This window comes from Silene latifolia, chromosome 11 (genome assembly GCF_048544455.1).
Source record: "Silene latifolia isolate original U9 population chromosome 11, ASM4854445v1, whole genome shotgun sequence".
Lineage (NCBI taxonomy): Eukaryota > Viridiplantae > Streptophyta > Magnoliopsida > Caryophyllales > Caryophyllaceae > Silene > Silene latifolia.
In genome coordinates, this window is record NC_133536.1 from 58,711,566 (window position 1) to 58,727,061 (window position 15,496).

The 15,496-nt window shown below is 42.2% G+C and overlaps 1 non-coding gene across 1 annotated transcript; it reads left to right on the forward strand.

Annotated features, from left to right (window-relative positions):
* Positions 1-8,727: 8,727 nt before the first annotated feature.
* Positions 8,728-8,833, forward strand: LOC141615793 (small nucleolar RNA R71). The gene has a single exon (XR_012530190.1). It is a non-coding gene; the product is annotated as a small nucleolar RNA R71 (small nucleolar RNA).
* Positions 8,834-15,496: the final 6,663 nt, after the last annotated feature.

A 15,496-nucleotide genomic window follows, 5' to 3' on the forward strand; every position in this document is an offset into this window, starting at 1 on the left:
CACCCGGATACAGAACGCCGAGTAAGGGGACATTTGCCAAAATCCGAATCGCACCAACCTGGTACCGTAAGTGAACAATCGGAGCGTAATAAAATACCTTGGCCTGGGCTTCCTTTTAAATACCGAACAACACGCATACTGGCCTCCATGTGAGCTTCACGCGGATTTTTAAGAAACTGAGAGAGCATATGTACAAAAGACACATTCAGGCGTGTGACAGCTAAGTAAACAAGGCGACCTACTAATCGACGATATCGTTCCAGATCAGACAGGAATGGGCTTTCACTAGTAGCAAGCTGATGATCAATCTCCATGGGTGTAGAACTCGGTTTTGCACCCAGGAGGCCAACCTCACTAATAATGTCTAGTGTATATTTTCATTGACTAAGACAAATTCCGTTGACACTCCGAGCAACTTCAATACCAAGAAAATATTTTAAATAACCCAAATCTTTCATCTTGAAGCAACGATTCAAATAAGCCTTAAAGTCACGAATTGTCGAACTATCATTACCCGCAATAATAAGATCATCGACATAAATTAAAACATGTAAACGCACCTTGTTATTGGAATAAGTAAAAAGAGAGTAGTCGAAATAGGACTGGCGAAATCCATATATGCGTAATGCTCCAGCTAATTTAGCAAACCAACACCTCGGTGCTTGACGAAGGCCATATAGGGATTTTTTAAGGCGACATACCTTACCCTCATGACCAGTACGGAAACCCGGAGGAAGCTTCACATAAACTTCTTCATTCAAATCCCCGTGCAAGAATGCATTGTGTACATCCATTTGATGTAATTCCCAATTTTTGACAGAAGCAACAGCGAGAAAAGTCCATATGGTGACCATTTTAACTACAGGAGCAAATATCTCCCCATAGTCAAGTCCTTCGACCTGGTGATTACCAAATATAACAAGACGAGCTTTCTACCGTTCAACGGAGCCATCAGATTTATACTTAATTTTGTAAACCCATCGACATCCAAGTGCCTTCTTATCAGGAGGCAAATCAGCAAGTTCCCAAGTCCCATTCATTTCAAGCGCATCAATTTCTTCTTGCATTGCTCGACACCACCCGTCATCGCGAACCGCAATTTTAAAGGACGGAGGCTCAACCCTGGCTGTAATAGCTGCGAGAAACAGGCGATGTCTACTAGAAATTTTATTACAATTTACATAATTAGCTAAGGTATAAGGTGTACCTTGGGGCGATGACGGAGAATCCGGTGAATTCGGAGGAGATGGATTGTTTGTAGTATCTAGAATATAGCCACTTAGCCTTGAATTAGGAAATTTCAGCCTGTGACCACGACCAAGATCAGCAGGAGCATCGATAGTCGTAGTAGCAGTAGCACTGTTATTAGTCTCGGTAGCAACAGTGGCAGGGGTACTGTCAGTATCCGCGGCAGTAGCAGTGGCAGGACTACTTTCGGCAGTGTTATTAGGTGGCGGTTCGGTAGCAACAGTGGCAGGAATGCCCTCGGTAGTAGTCACTGTTTCAGCCTCGGATGTGGACTCAGAGGTGTCATCAGAGGGAAGCATAGTTGGGTCAACAGTGGCAGCAGAGGTATTTGTCTCAGCGAATGGAAAAGAATTTTCATGGAAAACCACATCACGAGAAATAAATATCTTCTTTGTTTCAAGATCGAATACACGCCATGCCTTTGTATTATGGGGGTAACCCAAAAATAAACATTTACGACTCCGTGGTTCCAATTTATCCCCTCGTGTTTTTTGATTGTGAATAAAACAAAGACAACCAAAGACCAGTAAATTCGCATAAGACGGCGAAGCACCAAACAAAATTTCATAGGGGGTTTTATGATGCAAAATAGTGGAAGGGATGCGATTAATTAAATGGGCAGCAGTGAGAACACACTCACCCCAAAAATGCTTAGGTAAACGACCCTGAAAAAGCAAAGCACGTGCCACATTAAGTATGTGACGGTGTTTCCGCTCAACACGCCCATTCTGTTTGGGCGTGCCCACACACGAAGTTTGAAATTGAATCCCATGCTGCAAAAAATAATCGGCCATATGATTGAATTCATTCCCATTATCGCTACGGACAACCTTCACCTGTTTAGAGACCTGAGTCCGAACCATCGATAAAAAAATGCATAAATAAGCTTGTAACCTCAGTTTTAGCGAGCATTAAATACACCCAAATAGAGCGAGAACAATCGTCCACAATAGTCAAAAAATATTTTGATACTGTCGTTTTGTACCAAAAATAAACCTAATTAAAACTAACAAAGAAGCTAGTGATAAGCAGGGTCGATCTCCACAGGGAGGCAAGATATCTGTTAAAGGTCCGTCTATTAGGGTCATAAAGAAAGCTGACCTATCGACCTTGCAAGACCAACAAAATCGGACTCTCACGTGGTCACTCTTCTCTCATGAAGCAAAGGGTGAATTATATATGTATAAGAGAGAAAGAGAAACAGACACTCACCTAAACTGCGACCTACATAACATGCATGCAACAAAAATGATAGACGATTCAAGTACTGTGCATACACTCCAACCAACAATGTCCGCCACAGCCGAGAGCTTACAAATAATATGGGAAAGTGAGGTTCAGGTAAGAAAGGCAAAACAAATTATGGGAATGTGAAGGTAAAGCGTCAAGCTAGCTCCTAAACAAGACCATATAAAACCATTTGATTCTCAACTGACTGAAAATAAAGCACAAGTGCCTTTCATTGGCACAAATCTCACTAACCAAATACACTATCTCCTCAAAAATATATGAATAAGAACAGAGGAGTGAGACGGTCACAAAATTCCCTTTTTTAATACGGTCTCATTTTCAATTCTAACCAACTTTTTCAATTTTTTTTCTTTCTTTTTCACGTGAATTCAACTCTTTTTTTTTTTCATTTTTTTTCATTTTTTTTTCTTTCACGTCTTTTTTTTTTCATTTTTCATCCTTTCTCCTTCCTCATTTTCCACCAACTCCAACAATAAAAACGGGCCAAACTCGCAACATGGATCAACATACCACAATTGACACACTAAACTAGCTTGACTGGGCAGGCTTAGTTTTGGGTGTAGCTAATGGGTCAAAAAGGCTAAATTTGGCTTAAATGGAGCTAAATGGGTGAAAAATATAAGAAAGGGAAATTTTCAAGCACCTCCCTGCATGTGACACCGACTACAAACCCGAATGTATGCAATTGACAAGAAATCGAATGTCATGAATGTGCAAAAATGATAAACATGTTATGCAAGGAGTACTACTCTCAATTCCTATGTAAACCGATCATGAATGTCACCAGTTATATGGCTCTAAATCTCAAAAATTATAGAGTAGGTTGCCAATTTATCAGGTCAAGTCTACACGGTCATCTTAATTTGAACAAAAACTCGTAGATATGCGTAAGACTCAGCTAATAATTGTCGATAGAGTGCAAGGCTCAAGTAAAAATGACAAGTTACAGTGCAATATCATCACGGAAATCAACCTTTCCGACTCAACCTATATGCAAAATGAAACGTGAATATTTTATTAATTTTTTGAAATTTTCTAATTTTTTGGATTTTTATGATTTTTGAAATAAATGAAAATAATGCAAGCCGAAAATAGAAACGTGAATACAAAACAAATGCAAATGCAGACTCAAAGGATGCATTACCCTTCCCAAACCAAAACGGACAACGCCCTCGTTGTCCTCCAGCATACACCAGCAGATATATACGAGGGAACGGGAAAATACAACCAATAAATGTATGAAAAACAATAAATAAAAAGGAGACAAAAAGAAATAAAAGAACAAGAATGTACATACAAAACACGAACTTCCCGAAACCAGCCTGAAAACTGGGGAAGTGAGTAGACCAGTAGCTACTCGTCAGCCTCGTCCGTCACGTCCTCCGCCGTCACCGTGTAGTCCGGGTCTCTCTCCTGCTCCTTCCTCCTCAGCCTGAGTACGTGCCTCCTCCTCAGTTGTGCCCTCCTCCTCGTCACTAGCTGGCTCTGGGTACCCCTCAGCTGGGTACCGATAGAAAGACGGGTATGGCCAACCCTCAGGAACAGGACATCGTCGCATCATGTGATACTCGTATAGAGGGAACAAAGTAAGAGCAATGTCCCGCTCCATACGAGCCTGCCTGCTAAGAAGCTCAAACAACAAACTGTCACGACGTCCTTGGTCAAGGACCGTGGACGCCTCAAAGGGTGAAGGAGGAACAAAATTAGCCGGGTAAACCGGCTGTGTCTGGTCTGGTACAGGAGTAGGAGTAGGAGTAGGGATCGGGGTAGGAATGGTCGTGGAAGCCTGGCCACCCGTAGAAGGTGTGGATCCCTCTCCGGTCACAGGTCTCTTCCGCTTCTTAGAAGCAGACATAGTAGGAGGTAGAGCAAGCGGGAGGTGATACATGGGTAGTGGTGGAGGTAACCTACCACTAACAGTGGGCAGGGGAACGAGACGAGGCAGAGTGGTGTAAGGCAAGGGTACAGACAAGGAACCGCAAATCTTCCATGTATGATGGTCAGAAGTAAGCCAAGTCATAGACAGCATAGCTGCCAGGTCAAGGTACATATCCGTGTCTAGGTACTGTAAGTCACGGGGAAAGGCGGGGAAGATAGAACGGACAAGAAAAGTGGTTATGCCACCGCAAACAATGGTGCCCGTAGTCTTCTGCCCCGCCGTGTGAAAGTATTGAGCAGTCAAGTAAGCAATGTTAAGCACAAAGGGTCTCTCACTGTCAATGTTCAGGTACCCACCAAGAATAGACAGCTCAATGTTGTTCACATTGTTAGGTTCTTTACGGCCAAAGATTGTCCCACCAATGAGACGCAAGAAGTAACGGGCCGGGGGAAGGTGGACATTCGCGAGCTTGCGCTCCTCGTAATTTGTCTGTGCCAAGGTCCTCCACAACTACCGGATGACCTTCCTAGGGGCGACAGTGTCACCCGTAAAAGAAAGACCTAAACTAGTACCAAACTCCTCTAAAGTCCAAGAAATAGTCCGGTTAAACAACCGGAAAGAAACAGAGGCACAGGTCGGGTCAGTGGCGTAGGCGCCAGAAGAGAAGGTAAAGGAGCTGCAAAACTCAAGGGTCAGCTCCTTGAAGGTCAAGGCACTCATGGTGACTAGTCCAGATATCCCCGTACCCCTCAAAATCTCAACAACAGGCTCGTAAATACCTAGCCTATCAAGTCGGGGTGCGGGTCAAGTGAGTCGTCAACTCGGATAGTGACGGGGCCAGCAGCAGGTGTGGCTCGTCCGCGACCCCGGCCTCTAGTACCTGAAGAAGAAGCCTGTCCTCTGACGGAACGAGGTACTAAGGCCGCTCGGTAAGCAGCTGGTGACCACGCAGCAGGGGTGGTCACCGTACCAGACGTAGAAGGTGCGGCTGTACTGGTAGAAGTAGAGGCAAAACTAGCAGCAGAGCTAGCTGAGACGGAGGCAGAAACAGAGCTAGCCGCGACAGAGGTGAAACTAGCAGCGGCAGTACCAGTAACAACAGAAGGTAAAACAGGGGTACTGACAGTCGTAGTGACGGTGGTGACAGCAGGGACCACCGTCTCAATCGAGGACGGACAAACAGTCGAACTAGTCGAAGGCAGTGAACTACTTTCCATACTAATCAAGTAAGCAATGGGGGAAACAATTAATTAAACAATTTAAACACAAAACCCCAATTTCAGTCGGGTTTTTCGAGTGAAACCGCAAACCCTAACCTCTAATTACCTCCTAATATCGAATTTAAGCAATTAATCAACAAAATAGGAAAGGGAAAACTTACTTGATGACGAAACCCACAAGATAAGCAAAAGAATCGACAAAAATTGATGCAAATGACGGATTTTCGAATAAAAAACCCGCGAACCCTGATTACCCAAATTAACCGCGACAAAGACGAAATTTAAGGGGAAATTAGGGGGCAAATGTCGAAATGCTAGCAAGGATGAGTATGTGGGTGTTGGATTTGGCAAAAGGACAAGAATTATGGAGGTTTTGGGGTAAATGTCGCACAAAGGGGAAGACAAATGAAGAAGAAAATAAAAGAATGAAAAATAAGAAGTTTAAGAGTTACTTCCTGCGTGTGATTTTCAATTTCACTCGATCGTGTGATTTGAAATCACTCGAACGAGAAGTCTGGTCTTCATTCTGCTTGATCTAACATAATATTACTCGATCGAGAACTCTTCATTTTTGCCATTTCGATCGAGTATTTGAAAACAATTCGATCGAACCCTTTTCCTGTGCATTCCTCTCGATCGAGTACAATAAGTACTCGATCGAGTTCTTTTCTTCGTGTAACTCATCACAATGCGACATTCTCTCCCCAAACCTACATAAAAATACTCGCAAACATATCCCGACAATACTAAATCGCAAAATAACAGTCTATAGTCAATATTCGCTATGCTAATTAAACTAAAGTCTAGCAGTCCTAAAATTGCGATAAAGAAATTCGACGGAAATTTAAAGTTTTACAATTTGTTACAACGGGGCATTCCCCGCTCAATTCCCAAAATATTTCAGTAGCCCAAAGGAGGGCTTCTGATTGGAGGAGGTCCCTTCAGCGTCTTTGACCGTCCTCTTCGATCTCCACGAGCTTGAATTCGAACCAGTAGAGGGAGAATAGTTAACGTCCACGTATGCACGAACTTTCTTCGTCCCTTTGTCTTTCCCATCAGCTTTGACATTGGCATCTCCATTCTGATTGACTTTAATTGCACTTTTACCGTTGACAACTCCGACATTTATTTCATCTGTACCTGCAGCAAGGAAAACAGAAGAATATTCCTCCTTTTCGCTCTCAGTCTGAGGCGGAGGGGTTACAAGAGCGGCACAAAATTCAACATTCTCAGCCAAAGTGTCTATACCTGAGTCGGTAGAGGATAGAGCATTGCAAGGTTGAGCTTGCATGGGAGCCCTACGATATTTAGACTGATGAAAAATCAATTCTTCATCTCCTACCTGAAACGTAAGTGTCTTACCTCCGACATCGATCACTGCGCGAGCAGTGAATAAAAATGGTCTCCCTAAAATAATAGGGGTATGAGTGTCCTCGGCAATATCAAGCACTATGAAGTCTACGGGAATAAAGAATCTCCCGATTTTGACAGGTATGTCCTCTATAACTTCTAGTGGTCGTGATATACTACGGTCGGCCATCTGTACGGTCATGTTAGTGCAATTAAATTTGGTCAAACCAAGTCTCTTAGCGAGAGACAAAGGTAAGACGCTCACGCTAGCGCCAAGATCGTACAACGCGTTGTCAATCAAATGGGTTCCTATATGACACGGAATTGATAAACTACCCAGGTCTGACTGTTTATGTGGCAACTTATTTTGAACTAGGGCAGTCCCTACCTCAGTTAAAGTTACCGTCTCATGATCATTTATATGCCTCTTCCGCGACAAAATTTCTTTCATAAACTTTAAGTAAGAGGGTACCTGTGTCAGCAACTCGGCGAACGGAACAGTAACCTGTAGGCTTTTCAGGAGCTCGGCAAATTTACCGAACTGTTGATTGGCTTTTAGTGCTCTGTAATCGCCTTGGGAAGGGCACCGTAATAGGAATCTCGAGCCCTTTGTTTCTCTCTTCCAACGTCTCAGCAGGTTCAAGCTCTTTTTAACTCGATCGAACAATGTTCGATCGAGGTAAATTTTCACTTGATCGAACAGATTCTTCAATATTTTTACTCGATCGAGTGGTTTGGACCTCTCGATCGATGCCTTGATTATCCAGACTACTCGATCGACCAACAATTCCTTTCGATCGAGTAATTTCAGCATCATTTCTACTCGATCGACCACCTGAAATCAGTCGATCGAGTATTTCCTTTGAACTCGGCATATTTTCAGCGACAAATGACTGTTCATCCTCCATAATAGCATCCCTCGGGTCTGAAATGTCCTTATCAGCTAACAATTTTGGTCCTTCGTAGGAACGACCACTTCGCAAATTAATCAACTTAATCGTCTCATATGGATTATTCTCGGATTGAGACGGCAAATGACCCGATTTTCTTGTGGATTGGCTCGCGGCCAACTATGCAACTTGGGTTTCAAGTGACTTGATTGAAGCTTCCTTCTGTTGGTCACTCATCTGCCATTGCTTTGTCGACGATTGAAGCATTGACTTTAACTCAGCTAGCTCACTTACCCCACTAGAAGATGAAGCTCCTTGGTGCGGTGGAGAAAAAGAAGGACACTTTTGGAAGCCTTGTTGAGCTTTGTGATGAGGGACATAAGGTTGCTGCTGCTGCGGTGGAGGAGTGGGATTGAGAACATTCTGACTTGTCCACCTCAAATTGGGATGGACTGCCCCTTGATTATTGTAATAGGAACCTCCTCCTTGTCTATATTGCTGAAAGGCAAGGACTTGCTCCTTCTCAGTCAGACAGCCAATAGCAGTATGACCGTTATTGCTCCCATACCTCTCACAAGTGACAGTTTCTTGTCTAGTCAACAAATGAACCGTCTGTTGATCCCCAGCAGATTGCAGCTCCAATCTATCAAACCGAGCATTCATGGCTTCCAGTTGAGCCACGACTGCCTTATCAACCGAATGGACCGTTCGAATACCGTCCCGTGGGTTCCCATATTCAGCACAATGGGTCGCCATCTCCTCAATAATGCCCCATCCCTTATCATCATCAATGTTCTTTTGAAATCTCCCGTTGGATGAGGCGTCAAGTATAGCTCTGTGGTCATCGTACAACCCATTGTAGAACTGGTTGCACAAGAACCACTGATCAAAACCATGGTGAGGAAGAGACCTCACCAACTTCTTGAACCGGCACCAAGCTTCATAGAAAGTCTCATCAGGTGCCTGCTTGAAACTAGTAATCTTACTCCTCAGCTGATTAGTGCGTTATGGAGGGAAGTATCTTTTGTAGAAGGCAAGTGCGAGAGTCTCCCAGTTGGTGATACCGACAGCAGTCCGGTCAAGATCAGTCAGCCACTCACAGGCTGAGTCAGTCGGAGAAAAAGGAAAAAGCACTTCCTTTATCTTGTCTTGTGTTACTCCCTTAGTGGCAGGAATAGTAGAGCAATAGTCAGTAAAGACTTCCATATGCTTTCACGGATCTTCACCCGCCACACCTCGGTACAGATTTTTTTCCACCGGATTTATGTAAGACGGACCGATATCGAAAGTGTTACCGTCCTCAGTTGTGAGATTGAAACCTTTAGGGATCGAGGATGCTTTGGGCTCTGAGTGACTTGCAATGTTAGGCATCTTTACTGGCTTGTCGGCAGAAATGAGATTGTCTTCTTCAAAAGACGGTTCTTCTGCAAATAAGAAGTGTTGTAGCACGGGTTCGAAAGTACTCAAGTCTTCCTTTCGAATTTCTCTTTGCAGACGGAGTCTATGCCGAAACAGTCTTTTTGGCTCAGGATTAGCTGGAACTAAATCCGACCTGTTTGACCTGGGCATACACAACACTGAAAGAAATAAGTGAGAACTGCCTCAAGGCCAATAGAAATTCCTTGAGACGGATAAAAATAAACGAAAACAAAAACAGATAGGGCTATTGCCTCCCCGGCAACGGCGCCAAAATTTGATACTGTCGTTTTGTACCAAAAATAAACCTAATTAAAACTAACAAAGAAGCTAGTGATAAGCAGGGTCGATCTCCACAGGGAGGCAAGATATCTGTTAAAGGTCAGTCTATTAGGGTCACAAAATGGGGGGTTTGATTATTGATTTCTAAACTAAATAAGGATTAAAGGAAAGAGAGATTAAACAAGAGCAATAAAAGTGAGAGAATTGTAAATAAGTTGATCAAATAGAGAAAGCATGCCAGGATTTCGGTTCACCATGGTAGTCTATCGACTCAGCTGCAAATAGCCTAGACAATCTACTGTGAGACGGATACAGGAAAGGTACTTCCGATCCACTTTCTACCCTAGATTTCCACTAACTTAACTTCCGTCCTTATTAGGATAGTCTACTGTTCATAGCAGGTCTATTTAGTCCAATCTTCTAATCTAGGAGTAAATTTAATCAGATTAATGGTAACTTAGAAGCGTGCACTCAACTAAGTCGGTATTACAGTTAAATTGCCATGGGTACAGGTTCTCACAAGTAAACTATCTAGTTTATTCGCTACATCGTCACAATCCTACCATGGATTCCCTAATCCCGACATAAGGGAAATTAGCTACTCATATTACTAATGGCGTCAATAATAATAATGAGTATACTAATTAAGAGCATGATGAAATAATGACAATTAAGCATAAACAGAATTAGGGCAGAAATAATTAAGGGAGAAACAAGAATTAAAGCAAAAAAACAATGAGATTAAGATCAATAAGGAAAGAATGATTACAATCTCAAGCAATCCGGCGTAAAGAACAATCCAGTATCCAAGCAAGAGATTAAAGAGAAAGTTTAACAGTAGAGAGTATGAAAAAGACATTAGAGAGTTCTAAGATGATAAAAGCGTCCTAATGACCTAATTAGCGAAAGCTTAAATAGGAAAATAAAAGGTTTAACAAAATAAAACTAATCACGGGTCACTAAGCCCGCATAATACCAGAAACCTCGATCGAGTGATATAAAACCACTCGATCGAGGTCTTCATCAGCTAATCCTCTCGATCGAGCCAAAATACTTCTCAATCGAGGACATCCAAAAATCAGCATTTCGATCGAGTAACTAACAGTGCTCGATCGACCTCTCGTGTCCTCCAAACCACTTGATCGAACCAAAAGACTTCTCGATCGAGTGCTTTTCTTCATATCAGCCTCTCAAGTTGACTCTGACTGCTTCATAAACCACCCTTCACGCACTCCAAGGCATAATTCTCGCTCTAACATTCTCGTCTCCTCAATAATGCATGCTAAATAGGACGAAAAGAGTACGGTTTCACCACTTTCAGGTTCGTTTCTGCAATTCAGACAAAACAAACCAAAGTAGCCAATTCAGGGCATATTGCAATATAAAACGGTATAGAAATGCATAGAAATACGTGCAAAATAAGACTAAAAAGGCTATATAAAATGCACGTATCATATTTCGCGCCACAAGTACACGGAATAATAAGGACCCCAAAGATCGCAATGTATCAATTGAAAAATTTCAGAAGCAGTGTTATCACTAGTATGAAAACTAGATCGATTTTGTTTGGCAAGAGGACATACATCACACACCACATTTTTATTAAAAGAAAATGTTTGAGCTAAAGGCATAAATTTAACCGCATTATCCCCTGGATGACCGAGTCGACGATGCCACAAATCATAATCCCCAGCCGTGTCAACCGAGTGTACCGAAGAGAGCGGTTTTGAAGAAAGCAAAAACAGTCCGTCATTGAGTTCACCAGCTCCAATCATCGTCCTCGTAGACCGGTCCTGTATAAGACAACAATCCTTAGTAAATTGTAATACATAGTCATAATCGGTCGTTAATTGCGATATGGAGATTAAATTACAGGTTAAATGAGGAACAAACAAAACCCGTCAAAGAGTTATTTTATTATCAATACAAACGGTACCCATCTTGGAAGCAAAGATTTGTTTTCCATTCGGCAAACCCACAGCTCGTGGAGGAATAACCATGGTGTCGAAAAATAAAGAGAGATCACCTGTTACATGATTAGAAGCACCCGTGTCTATTATCCAAGAGAGACACGTACCAGACAACCGATCCGAAGAGGCGAGAGAAGAAGACGTATGAGCCACATTAGCATGGACCACGGAATCACCTCGAGATGTGGACCCGGACTCAGTAGCATGTTGTCCGGCCCCACCCCTGCTGCGACGGAGTTCTTCTAACGTGCGAGGTCGACTTCCCCACAAATCCGGGAAGTTTTGTGATTTAATAAAACAATTTTTAATCTCATGACCATGTACCTGGCAGTGGGAACAAAATTGCTTACGCCTCTCCTGTTTTTCTTTCTCGCGTAATGCTTTCCAATCAGTTGGGGTACGAGAAGCCCCGGGAACAGCGAATGCCATGACATTAGTGACGTCCGCAGGTGGAGCATCACTCTGTAGAAGCCGCTCGGATTGCAGTATAGCGTGGTACCCTCGATTGAGGGTAGGCAACGAATCCAACTGAAACTGTTGATTCCTAAGATTGCTATACAAACTACGATCAAGACCCATAAAGAATTGATGGAGCCTCTCGTTATCAAGTCGTTTAATCGCTTGAGACGATGTATCGCAAAGACAGCGACCACACTTACAAGCAAACGGAGGTTCGTGTATTGCTAGGGCATCCCAAAGCGTCTTTAATTTACCATAGTATTCGGTTACAGACATACCTTTGAGTTGCTTGTAATTAGTGAGATCCGTCTTGAGCGAATGAATGGAAGTACCGTCAACAACAGCAAGGCGCTCTTCTAAGTCACGCCATAAAACAGTCGCGTCTTCAACAAATGAGACGCTGGAGAGAACAGAGGGATCAATCATGTTACGAATCCAGCGAACCACAGTACAATGAACAACCTCCCATTGTTCAAGCAAATTAGCTTCAGTCGGCTTTTTAATAGACCCATCACAGAACCCGAATTTTCGACGAGATTTGAGCGACATTCGAATATCTCGACTTCAATCTTCATAATTCAAATGGGTTAAAAATATGCTAGAAATTTGAAACCCAGGAATATCGTGAGATCCGAGATAAAAAGGAGATAAATGATCGATTTTGAAAGTAGAAGGAGGAGGATCGACGTCTGAACCAGACATGTCGATTAATTTTGGAAAGAAAAAAAACAAAATTTTAGGGTTTTTAAAATATTTGGCTCGATACCATGTTAATTGAAGCAACGTAGAACATAGAAGTGTTTGGAATCGTTTTTGTGTTGATTTCATTAAGCTCAAAGGCAGCCAATATATAGGTACAAAGCAAAGCTAATAGTTAGGATAATCTCCCTAAAACAAGGAAATAAGATAATTGAATAATTCTTTCCTAACTAAATAGCAAGATAATAAGGCTAGGATATCCTGTAACACCCCCATACTCCCAGTGCCTTACCAGGACCACTCAGGTATAAGGATGCCACCATCTCGGTTACCCGAGGCATGATATTCATAAGACAATAACGAAACAACTTTAAAAGTAAATAAAGTTTAAAGTGATTACATAGCAATACCAAACTGATAAAAAGAAATACAAGATCCTCAGACGGTCTACTGCTAAAACTATCAAAGCTATAACACATCGTAAATCGACACGGCGGAAGACTTCTAACCGCCACGTGATGACTCATCCCAGCTATCCCATACGCGTCATATCATACTGCTCAAATACTCGCTCACCACCCCGAATGGATCACCACGTTTTTAAAACATTTAAACGGGGTCAAGACTAATCACACAACTCAATATATATCAACAATAAGATAAACAGACAGTTTAATTGTCACACACACACAATCACGCCAAATCCAATCATCTCAATCACTGACTGTCCACTGGACCAGCCCTGCCAGTGGGGGACCGCAGCCGTACCCACCAAATCCCCGCTCCACATAGTGAGCGATAACCCTGTCCATTAATGTGCACATCCCTTCTGTGGCGGGTTCCTGTAAGGCGAAACTAGGGCGTGAAGCCACTCCCGCAAGTGACCCCACTCGGCCCGAGGCCACGCCTCGCGAACCATCAACAACGATCACAACCACAAACACAATACAGTTACTATATCAAACAACCAAACATAATACATCAACCAATATCCCATTATGGGACTAATACTGAGTAGGAAATCCTACCTGGAACAGCAACACAATCAGACGGTCTCAACAGCTGTATCACAAATCCTTTTCTACGAATCCTCCTCCTAACATATAATCACATAATTACTAACAATCACTAAACTAACACAAAACCCCCAATCCTAAAATTAGGGTTTAACCAAATCAAAGGAAAGACAATAAAAAGGGTACATAGATCTTACCCTCGACGCAAGGAACTCAACGGTATAATCAACGCTAAGAACCGACCTTCCAAACTCCGGGTATTGCTAATAATGCGATTAGGATGGAGAACTTGCTTGCTTTCTCTCTTAAACAGTAATTTAGGTTTTGCAAAAGTGATTTAGAATAATGACGACAAAGCTTATATACCTTAATCGCATAATTAACAAAACCCGAGAAAACTCCCCGTAAAACCGGTTACTCGATCGAGTACCCGAGGTACTCGATCGAGTACCCCCTTACTCGATCGAGTGCCCCAGCTACTCGATCGAGTACCCAACAGGTCAGAAACTTTTCTAAAATGCGACTTACCCTTACTCGACAGAGTAAGGCTTACTCGATAGAGTACCCCAAGACTCATAAATACGGAGTATTACAGTCTTCCCTCCTTAAAAAGAACTTCGTCCCCGAAGTTCAACCCATACACAAAAACAAACATACTAACTCGGTCAAGACGCAACAAAGCTACTAAGAACTCAAAACAAAACCCCAACTTACAGAACATGAAACCATGAACTCTTAACACCAACTCTACCAACTATTCCTACCTCCACACCTCGCTCACGATGTCGTATCAACTACATCATAAACTCTCCCGACACTAACTCCATACATAACCAACTACATAAACATCAAACGGAATGTTACATTCTACCACCCTTAAAAGGAACTTCGTCCTCGAAGTTTACTCACACTCATAACCTCATCATCCAACTGTCAACACTATCGAAGTATTCTTGCATTCCTAACATAGAACTACTACAAGCACGTCCATGACCTTTTAACACTATCAACCACAACAAATACAAATCCATACCTTATGCTACACCAACACTCTACTTCCAATTATACTACCATATGTACAACCATCAAAATCTCTTTTATCGCATCCTACTCCTCTTAAGATAAATGTTACGTCCTCGTACTCACTAATACTAAATCCTAGATATATCTTTTCATTATCCTCATCATCACCGCATGTCAAAGATAACCACCTAGAACCTAAACACTCGCCATGCACATATCCAAGGCTCTCTTACTTAAACAACTCTCATACTTCACTTCACTCGTCACACCACCTAACCTATACTACAAAATCCTTAACTTAATCCAAAACTTCACTTGTTCCCTATTACCGCAACATGACACACCTCTCTATATAAACTACATAAAACTCTTATCGTCAAAAGCATAACTCACGATCCACACTTGTTACGTACACTCACACTAGATCCTCAAGTTCCTTTCTTTCATTACCGCAAGACTCATACATAACTTAACACGACACTAATTACTCAACACCCTACACTCACTGTCTCAACAAAGGATTATGAACCACCGCATATATCGAGATCATGACTATGACTACGATGCCTCAACTTAAAACAATATCAAAATTACTGTAACAACTTCTCACAATTGTGTCCCATCAACAGAATGTCACTATACCATGACAATAACGAAAACATGTACAACTCTCTTTCATATCATACTCTACCCTCATTCCAAAATTTAACGGGTAAGAAACATCGATAACAAAACAACTGTCTATCTGTACAAACTGAAACTCACACGAAGCAACATCAAACAAAACAACAAT